This window comes from Mobula hypostoma, chromosome 1, assembly GCF_963921235.1.
Source record: "Mobula hypostoma chromosome 1, sMobHyp1.1, whole genome shotgun sequence".
Classification (NCBI taxonomy): domain Eukaryota; kingdom Metazoa; phylum Chordata; class Chondrichthyes; order Myliobatiformes; family Myliobatidae; genus Mobula; species Mobula hypostoma.
Genome location: NC_086097.1, coordinates 206,259,683 through 206,270,867, shown reverse-complemented (window position 1 = coordinate 206,270,867; position 11,185 = coordinate 206,259,683). Strand labels below are relative to the sequence as shown.

The 11,185-nt window shown below is 41.2% G+C and overlaps 1 protein-coding gene across 3 annotated transcripts in view; it reads left to right on the top strand.

Moving 5' to 3' along the window:
* The first annotated feature begins 8,846 nt into the window (after positions 1-8,846).
* The window catches only part of pcmtd1 (protein-L-isoaspartate (D-aspartate) O-methyltransferase domain containing 1), a 103,125-nt gene continuing 100,786 nt past the window's right edge, over positions 8,847-11,185 (top strand). The window contains exon 1 of one of the 3 annotated variants that reach the window (XM_063063509.1): positions 8,847-8,920. The gene's annotated coding sequence lies outside the window, so the exon portion shown is untranslated. The other 2 variants (XM_063063530.1, XM_063063519.1) reach the window with 2 other exon arrangements.

Genomic DNA, 11,185 nt, shown 5'->3' with positions numbered 1-11,185 from the left:
AAACCCAAGGGATTCCTACAAATATATTAAGAGCAAAAAGATTGTCAGGCACAAAATTGATCCACTTGAAGATCAGAGTGGTCATCTATACATAGACCCGAAAAAGACAGGGGGACATAAATGGATTTTATACATCTGTATTTACTCGGGAGATGGACACAGAGTTTAGAGAAATGAAGCAAGACACCAGTGGGGTCATGGACTGTATGCAGATTACAGTAGATGTAAATTATAGGCAAATTATAGTCAACAAATTTTCAGGTCCTGATAAAGTGTTCCCTTGGACCTTGTGTGAGTCCGGTGCAGAAATTGCAGGAGCCCTAGCAGAGCTACTTAAAATATTTTTAGCAATGGTGAGGTGTGAGAGGATTGGTAGATTTTGTTCCTTTGTTTAAGAAAAACTCTAAAAAGGCTGGACAATTACAGTATATGCCTTTGAGCCTGACATCAGTGGTGGTCAAGTTATTAGAAGGTATTCCAAGGGACTAGATATATAAGAATTTAGATAGACAGTGTCTAATTAGATTAGTCAATATGGCTTTGTGAGAGGGGGTTCGTGTCTCACCAATCTTATGGAAACTTTTGAGAAATTATCAGGAAAAATGATGAAGGCAAGACAATGAATGTTGTCCACATGGATTTTAGCAAGGCCATGTGGACAACATTCATTGTCTTGCCTTCATCATTTGGGATATAAACACCTACAATGGTTGGTATATAGGCTTGTATCAACATTTTGGACCAGTGGAAATGGTCCAGAAGGGTTGTATGGAAACTATTATTACCATTTTTCTTAACAACTAATTTCATTACTTAGCCTAATAGGTTAGATTTACCACAGTACATAATTATCTATTTAAATGTTTATTTTGCTTTTATATCAGCTCAATGTGTACTTAAGAATGTATAAATAATTGTAGTTTTATACATATAAAAAAATGGAAAAGGTTATATGTGTGAAAAAAGTACATGATAATTGTGAACTCCTTATCCAAATAAAAATAAAATTAAAAAAAAAGGATTTTAGCCAGGCCTTTGCCAAGGTCCCGCATAGAAGGTGGGTCAAGAAGGCTCAGTCATGCACACTGGCAGAAGGAATAAAGGTGTGGACTATTTTATAAATGGGGAGAAAATTCCAAAATCAGAGCTTCACAGGGACTTGGGAATACTTGCATATTCTCTTCAGGTTAACTTGTAGGCTGGGGCGGTGGTAAGGAAGGCAAATACAATATAAGCATTCAGTTCAAGAGAACTAGAACACAAAAGGAAGAATATAATGCTGAGGCTTTATGAGGCATTGGTCAGGCTGTACTTGGAAAGTATTGAGCAGTTTTTGGCCCCTTGTCTTAGAAAGGACATGCTGGCATTGGAGAGAGACCAGAGGAGGTTCATGAGAATGTCTTCTGTAATGAGTAGGTTAACTTATGCGGAGCGTTAGATGGCTCGGGGCCTATCTGTTTTCACTGGAGTTTAGAAAAATGAGGGGGATCTCATTGAAACTTATGGAGTATTGAATAATCTGGATAGAATGGATGTGCAGAGGATCTTTCCTATAGTTGGAATCTAGGACCTGAGGGCACAGTCTCAGTACTGAGGAATGTCCATTAAGAACAGAGATGAGGAAAAATTTCTTTCACCAGAAACTGGTGAATCTGTGGAATTTTGAGCCACAGATGGCTATACAGACCAAGTCATTGGGTATATTTAAGGCGAAAGTTGATAATCAAAGCATCAAAGGTTATGTGGAGAAGGCAGGAAAAAAGGGGTTGATAGGGATAATAAATCAACCATGACGGAATAGCAGATTAGACTCGATGGACAGATGGCCTAATTCTGCTCCTAGTTCTTATGGTCTTATGGTTAGACTGAAGGCCTGTGACAAGTGAAGTGCCACAGGGATTGGTGCTGGGTCCATTGTTTGTCTCCTATTTCAACAATCTGCTGATAATGTTGTCAACTTGATCAACACATTTCCAGATGATACCAAGATAGGGAGTATAGTGGACAGCATGGAAGACTATCAAAGCTCACAGTGGGATCAGGACCAGGTGGAAAAATGGGCTGAGAAATGGCAAGTGGAACTTAGTGCAGACAAGGGCAAGTTGTTGCACATTGGGTGGACAAAAGAGAATAGGATTTACACAACGAATGGTAGGGCACTGAGAAGTATGGTAGAACAGAGGGATCTGAGAATACAGATCTATAATTCCTTGAAGTTGGTGTCACAGGTAGATTGGGTATAAAGAAAGCTTTTGGCACATTGGCCGACATAAATCAAAATTGAGTACAGGATTTGGGATGTTCATTGAAAGCAGAGGATGGTTGTAGTTGCAGTGTATTCTGCCTGGAGATTGGGGCCAGTGGTCTTTCACAGTGATATGTTCTAGGGCTCCTGCTCTTATTGATTTTTATAAATGACTTGGATGAGGAAGTGGAAGGTGGAATTGTAAAAAAAGATCTCGTGCTTTCCTGGCGCACATGACAAATAAACTCTTCTCTTGCTTCCAGCTGGGTAGAAGTATTGATTATAACTGATGTTTTGACAACAAACACGGCCATCTTCTTCAGGGATGATGCCTGGGCATGTATAGTCCAGTGGTATTTATAGCCCTGTATTCCATACCTCCTGATTAATTGGTCCTCATCCAGTCAGTTTTCCACCCTCCCACCTTGACTACCAATCTGGAAGGACAGAATACAGGGGTATAAATACCACCAGACTAGACATGCCCAGGCATCATCCCTGAAGAGGATGGCAGAGCTTGTCATCGATCTGTCAGTGATAATCGATACATCAATGGAAGCCTGAAAAGAGTTTATTTGGTGGATGTGTAAGTTTACAGACGACACAAGTGTTGATGGGGTTGTGGATAGTGTAGCAGGTTGTTGAGGGTACAATGAGACATTGAACAGATGCAAAGCTCGGTTGAGAAGTGGCAGATAGGGTTCAACCCAGAAAAATGTGAAGTGATTCACTCTGGAAAGTTGAATTTGAAGGCAGAATGCAGAGTTAGTGGCTGGATTCTTAGCTGTGTGGACAAAAATAGGGATCTTGGGGTCTATGTCTATAAATACCTCAAAGTTCAAGCGCAAGTTTATAGGGTTAGTAAGAAGGTATATGATGCATTAGCCTTCATTAGTTGGGGAACTGAGTTCAAAAGCCATGAGGTAATGTGGCAGCTCTATAAAAGCCTGGTTTGATGAAAACTGAAATATTGTATTCGGTTTTGGTCACAAATAGGAAGGATTTGGAAACTTTAGTATGCACTTTAGAATGCAGAAGAGATTTTCCAGGATGCAGTCTTTACAGAGCATATCTTATGTGGATACATTGAACAAGCTGGGATATTTCCCTTTGGAGAAAAGGAGGATGAGATGTGTCTTGATAAAAGATAATAAGAGGCATGGATTGAGTGGATAGTCAGAGACTTTTTTACAGGCCAGAAATGGCTAAAAATGAGGGGGCATTACTTTAAAGTGATTTGAAGGAAAGTAGAGGAGGGATGTCAGTGGTTATTTTATTACACAAGGAGTGGCGGGTGCCTGGAATACACTGCCGGGAGTTGGCAGAGGCAGATGTACTGGTGACATTTAGGAGACTCTTAGATAGGCACATGGATAAGCGAAAAATGAAGGGCTATGTGGGAGGGAAGGATCATATTGATCTTACAGTAGGTTAAAAGGTTAGCACATTATTGTGGGGCAAAAGGCCTGTACTGTGCTGTAATGTCCTATGTTTTATGAATACAATGTGCAGTTGCTGCTGCATTCTTTTCTCACTTCATGAGTGCACCAGTGTAAAAAGGCATTGCATCTGTCATGAAAATGGTTTATGCAATACTCCAGGGCTGAAGTAGATGTTTTCGGTGCCAGAGTCATTGATTCAAAGTTAGTTCATTCAGAGTTGGAAAGAAATCATACATCGGTAATGCTATTGGGACACTATTAGTCTGTTGAATCCCAATGCTGCAACTGGAGTGGTATATGCATCTATTGCTGGATAGTTGCCCGTCCATACAGTACTGTAGGAGACATAGTACTGCTGGGACTCTGGGATCAGACCAAGTGTTTCCAAGAAAAAGAGGCTCAATTAATCCTTGCAATGTTGGTGTGAAAGTGAAAGCTGTGTTCTCTGGAAGACAGTGAATACGTTTGTTCCTTGTGTGATTGTATTAGGGAACAGAACAGATTCATGATTTGCTAGCGTTGTTAGAATTGAATGAGGCATATGCAATTATGAAAATAATATTTAGACCTTAGTTAGGCATTGGCAGTGTTGTGAAGATCAACACAATTTATGAAGTACTTTCGTAAAGGTAAAGCCTATTTATGTGGAACCGACACTACATTGAAAATTGTCAGTCCATACAGTAGAGGGTAAGAGGGCAGAACTTATGATTATGGACTGCGTTCTCAGGGGTGGAGTCAGTTTGTGTAGTGTTTGATAATGAGGTCAAGTGTATTCACTCAGTGGCAGTATAATTAGAACTAGAATTGGTTTGTACAGTTTCGAGAATAAGTTGGTTTTTATTCTTGTGCTAAGAGCAGAGTTGTCCAGTGCTGCAACTGGAAAGAGACAGATCTATTCAGACATGCAAGTATCCTGTAGGGTATAGTCAGTCCACCCCATGCTGGATAAAGGAGCAAAATTTATTCAGAAAAATATACTTGTCATAGAGGAATGCAGTGAAGATTCACCAGACTGATTCATGAAGTGATTGGGTTACTTTATGAGGAGAGACTGGATTGACTAGTTCTGTAATCACTAGCATTCAGAAGAATGAGAGATCCTACAGAAACATTCAAAAATTCTGACAGGGCTTGATATTGAGTGCTGTGGTTGTTTTCCTTAGCTGGTGATTGTAAAATAATGGTGGTTGTAAAACTAACCTCGCCCCCCCCCACCCAGTGGAGTGGTCTACACTTCTTGCTGATTTGGTAAAGTAACCAAAATGATCAGAGACACCACCCACACCTGGTATTCTTTCTTCTCACCCTTCCCATTATGCAGAAGATACAAAAAGCATGAACCACTAGGTTCAAGGACAGCTTCTAACCCACTTTGATGAGACTTGAATATCCACTAGGGTGATAAGATGGATTCTCACAATCTACCTCGTTGTGGACTAGGACTTCATTGTCTGACTACTCTGTATTTTCTCCATAGCTATAACACTTTATTTGCTTTTGATTATGCTTTTCCCTTGTACTACATCACTGCACTATTGCGATAAAATTAAATCTATGAATGGCATGCAAACAAATGTTTTGCACTGTAGCTTGTTATATGTGACAGTAATTAACCAATTTACCATCTTCAAATAAGGGGCCACAGCTTCAGGTTATGGGGAAAGGTGAAGATTTTTTTTTTTGCTTGTGGAATTCTTGACCACGGATGTCAGTGGAAGCAAAATTGATGAATATATTTAAGAAGGGGAGAGATAAAGTTCCAAAAACAACATGCATTTTGGGTTATTGATCAAAATTGTGAGTATGGTATTGAGACTGATGATCAGCTACAATTATTTGAGTGATAGAGTAAATCTGAAGGACTGGTTTCCATGCTTCTACAGTTGCAAGAAAAAGTTTGTGAACCCTTTGCAGTTACCTGGTTTTCTGCATTAATTACTCATGAAATGTGGTCTGATCGTCATCTAAGTCACAATAATAGACAAACACAATCTGCCTAAACTAATAGCACACAAACAATTTTACTTCTCATCATTACTGAGTACACCATTTAAACAATCACCATCTAGATTCAAAAAAGTAGGTGAACCTCTGGGGTAATGTCATCTACAAAAGCTATTTGGAGTCAGGTGTTCCAATCAACGTGTTGAGATTGGAGGTGTGAGTTGTAGAGGTGCTCTGCCCTTTAAAAAAAGACACACAAGCCAGGTGACTGACAGAGCCTGCACTCCTCAAAAATATTCTTTATGTGCACCATTCCTCAATCAAAACAACTTTCAGAGGTCCTTAGAAGAAGAAATGTAGAGATGCATTAAGCTGGAAAAGGCATTTCTAAAGATCTGAGTGTTCATCAGCCCACAGTAAGATAAATTTTCTCTGAATGGAGGAAATACAGTACTGTTGCTACTCCCTCTAGGAGTGGGCATCCTGCAAAGATCACACCAAGAGCACAATGTGCAATGCTGAAAGAGGTAAAAAAGAACCCGAGGGTAACAGCATAAGACCTGCAGAAATCTCTAGAACCTGCTAAAGTCTCTGTTCATGTGTCCATTATAAGGAAAGCACTGAACAAGAATGGTGTTCCTGGAAGGACACCCTGGAGGAAACCACTGTTCTCCAAAAAAAAACATTGCTGCACATCTCAAGTTTGCCAAGACTACCCGGATGTCCCACAACACTTCTGGGACAATCTTCTGTGGACATTTGGTTGAAGTTACTGCTGTACAAGAAGGTCACACTGTTCACTGAAAGCAAAGTTTCACATATTTTTTCCAGGATCATTTTTCTCAATTAAGTAAATGAACAAGTATAATTTTTCCTGTTATTTATTTATTTATTTAATTGGGTTCTCTTTATCTAATTTTAGGACTTATGTGAAGAACTGATCACATTTTAGGTCATATTCATGGAGAAATGGAAACAATTCTAAAGGGTTCACAAACCTTCTTGCTCCACTGTATTTACAGGATTGTTGCCTGAAAGGCAGAGTTGATTTGTAATGTGTAAGGAAAGGTAAGTGTAGGGGGTGTGTGTGAAAGTTCACTGAGAAGGACTTGTTTGTTCTTTCTCCATGCTCTGAAGGGCACAGTTGACTCATGCAATGCCAATTAAAGTGGCAATCCTGTGAGGGCTGGCTCATGCAACATCAAGAATGGCGGAGGGATTACTCAAGTTCTACTGATGCTGTGAGAAGCAGAGACTGTCTGTGCAGTGCAGGGGAAATGGGAAAGCCCAATTCATGCAGTATCAATGTTGAGATGAAAAGAACTGGTTTGCCACATGTTGGGAAAAGGGGGATCATTTCTTATGCATTGATATTGCTTTGATAGGCCAGTCTGCCCAAAGCTCTGAGTAATGGGCTGGAGATAAAAATGCGTCACATGAGTAAGGACAAAGTCAGTAACAAAGCCGATAACAGCCTCTCACTCAATGCCAGCAAAACCAAAGAGCTGATTATTGACTACAGGAGGGGGAAGCTGGAGGTCCAAGAGGCTCTCCTCATCAGGTAGAGAGGGTCAGTAACTTTAAATTCCTCGGTGTTATCTTTTCGGAGGATCTACCATGGAACCAGCATGTAAGTGCCATTACGAAGAAAGCACAGCAGCACCTCTAATTTCTTAGAAGTGTGCGAAGATTTTGCATGTCATTTAAAACACTGTAAACTTCTATAGATGCATGGTGGAGAGTATACTGACTGGATGCATCATGGCCTGGTACAGAAACACCAGTTTTCTTGAATGGAAAAGCCTACAAAAAGGAATGGACACAGTCCAGTCCATTACAGGCAAAGCCCTTCCCACCATTGAAAACATCTACAAGGTGCACTGCTACAAGAAAGAAGCATCCATCATCAAGCACCATCATCCATCACCATCCAAGCCATGCTCCCTACTTGCTGCTGCCGTCAAGAAATGAGGTACTCACTTAGGTCCTGCACTACCAGGTTTAGGAACAGTTTTTAGCACTCAAACATGAGGCTCCTGCACTAGAGTGGATAACTTCACCCACCCCACTGCTGAACTGATTCCACAACCTATGGCCCAATTTCAAGGACTCTATAACTCACGGTCACAATATTTATCTATGTATGTATGTATGTATGTATTTATTTATTTATTTTCTGTTTTGTATTTGTACGTTAACTGTTTATCCATCTTTGTTGTGTGCAGTTTTTCCTTTAATTTATTGTTTCTTTGTATTTACTGTGAATGCCCACAAAAACTGAATCTCAGGGTATTATACAATGATATATATGTATTTTGATAATAAATTTTTCTTTGACTTTTAATTGGTAAGGGGCCAGTGCTTATTTATTACTGCAGTGTTGGGAAAAAGACAAGACATAATTTCTGCAGTGCCACTATTGTGAGGCCAGAGTATTACCCTGCAGTGCCATGAAAGAGGCAGAACTTCTTTGAAAATTGCTGTTGCAGTATTGAGCAGACTGATTCTGTCCAGCATTTGGAAAAGCAGTGCAGTCTATAAGGGCAGCATTTAGCCCTGGAAAGAGATGGAGTTTATTAATACTCAGGGAAGGCAAAGGACTTTTTCATGCCGTGCCAGTACAGTGGAGGGCAAAATAAACGCATGCAGTGCTAGGTAAAGGTGGGATTGGAGGGAGGGGAGGTAGAAGTAGGTTTGGAGGGGAGGCTAGGTGATTCATGGACTTACATGCTGATGAGGAAGAGATCCAAGAGACACAGTGCTTGGTAAGAAAAAGTTATTATTTCTGCAAAGGGTCAGCCCATGGACTGCTGGGAAAAGACTGGATCATATCTAATGCAATACATGTGCTGTGTCGGGAGGAGGGAGGGTGTGCATGAAGGCCTGTGCCAGGTAAATCATAGAACATATTTCAGCTAGTCCAAAGTTGCAAAAGGCACAGCCAAATCATGCAGTACTCAGTAAAGGGGCAGATCTTTAACCTGTAGTTCTCCGGCCTTGAGAGTTAGTGCCGGTCCAAGCAGCAGGTAAAGAGGTGCAATTTATTCCTGTAGTGCTACTGGTGTGAAAGGCCGCCGTAACCCCAACCATCCGGTACAAGTGAAGAGGTGCAGGGGGGACGCAGCGGCAGCCGGGTAGAGGGGGCGGAGCTTGAGCGTGAGCGTGCTGTGCCCGTGCCGTGCGGGGCAGAGCGACCCGTACAGCGCAGGGTAAAGGGGCGGAGCTCCGGTGGCCGTCATGTGACGCAGTGTTTACATCCTCAGCTGTTCAAGAGCGGCCTGGTTCGGTAAGAGCGACCCAGCGAGCGGTTAGTGCGTTGAGCGAGGATGGCGGGCGGATTGAGTGGGGGGTGGACGAAAGACAGTGGGAAAGAAGGAAAGGCAGGCTGCGTCAGTGAGCTACGCCGTGTTTGCTCTCCAGGGCAGCTCTGGTCATCCGCCCTGCTTTCACTGCGTTGGCGACGCCGATCCCCGGTTCGACTACAACCCCCCCCCATCTCTTTCTGCGCTCTCTCCCCCCACCCCCGTCCCTTCACTTCCAATAAGGGGATGGTATCGTTGGTTCCCACCGTGGACGGCAGCTGGTGGCCTAGTACCGGAAAGGTCCGCCGCTGGCAGCCCCCCAACACGCACATACACTCTCGGTAGTAAGGAGCACCGAAGTGGCGGCCGGACTTGTCGTTACCGCCTACCGCAGCTAAAGCCGGCTTCTTTTGTCTTGAGTCGCGGCAGGATGTCTGAGAAGCCAGTGAGCTCTGCACACAGCGCTTCCTCTTTTGTGTTGCCATTCCGTGACCAGCTGGTTTTTTTTGTTGTGTTTGATCTTGTCTGGCTGCGGTGTTAAGATTTGGCACTTTGCTCGAGGTGTACAGGCTAAAACATTCTTGCTACTGTTGTGGTCGATACTTTTTGTAACGTTTTAGTCTCGACCTTCCTTAAAACGATTAGTTGAATCGAAGTAGCAGGGATCGCAAAAGTGGCTGGCGCCCTTTAAACTTTAAAGGGACTTGTGTGCATTCGATGAAAAGTTTTGACGACTGCGTTCTGTTTATTTTGTTATTACAGCAAGAACGTGTAGAATTTTCTTGTCACTGTGTTATTGGCCAACGTCGGAGTAGGACTTACGATAGGGATATTTCTTTTTTCCTTCCCCAAGTATTATTTTCATTTAGGTCCCTAATTCTTCTACGTACTGAAGACGATAATGTTATTGTTAATCGCAAATCTTATTTAAGAGTTTTGCGTTCTTTATTCCTCAAGTTAAAACACACGATACTTTTTTAAAACCCAAGCGTGTGGAAGATATGTTTACATGTTGTTGAAAATATGTGACATGGCAGTCCAGCCCGAATGCTGACGTAATTTTTAAATGCTGTTTTATAATCAGCAGGGCACCAAAAATGCCGTTGACTTGGGTAAACATCATCTAGTGTGAAATACTTAATTTAGTTCATTTCATCGTGCGAGCTCTGAAGTGCCAGTGAAGATTTTTTTAAACTTAAAATTCAGTTGTTATTCAGTGACCTGCTGGTAATTCTGCATTGTATTTATTTGCAAAGTGGCACCTTCAGTCGAACAGTTTGCCAATAAATCACTGTCCACATTTCCAAGAAGAATGACTGCGCATAGTAATAGAAAATGAGCCAAGTCCTGAGTTCTGCCCATCCAGTGACAAGAAAAATAAATATCAAATATCTTTTTATGTGAGTTTCCATCATGAAGTTTTCCTGCATGGCATGCATATTGGAGAATTCCTACTGTTCTGTACTACAGAAGGTAAACAGTGTACTGATTACTCTAGGGGGAAAAACAAGCCCTTTATCCGAGATGCCTCTATATTTAGAACACTGGCCCATAGTTGTATACTGGAGGAATTTCTCCAGTAATGTAGCATTTATTTATTTTGCACCTTTATTTGGAATAAGTTGCTTCTGTGCATCAGTATCTTTTATATAGGTAGAATGAAAGAAGGAGGAAACAAAAGTAGTTAATATGTTTGCATCTGATGCCTTGAAAAATGAGGATTTGTTCTTTTAAAGATAACTACTATTTTTTTTCCCAGGAGGGGAGTATTGCACCTATTTACACGATCATGTTTTCAGTGTGTTCTGAAGAACTCAAGATTTGACGAGGTTGAAATATACAAAATGCTGGAGGAACTAAGCAGGTAAGGCAGCATCTATGAAGAGGAATAAAGAGTCACTATTTTGCACTGAAACCCTTCATCAGGAAACATTGACACTTTTTCTTCATTGATGCTGCCTGACCTGATGAGTTCTTCCAGTACTTGTGTTTATTAAACTGTTGTTTTTTCCTTTAAATGGAGTGACTGAAGAAAGTACGTGGGAATGACTGTACAGAAAGGATATTGATATTGGGGTTGGAAAATTACGTTCATTCATAAATTTTTTGGACATCTTTAGATGAACTCTGCAGTACACTTCTGTTTATTATGTTATTTTTTTTCATAATTTTACATCTTTGAAGAGTTCTAATTACAAATAGCCTCTTGGTAGACAAATTGAAAGGGCAAGTATTTTGATCTTGCACAC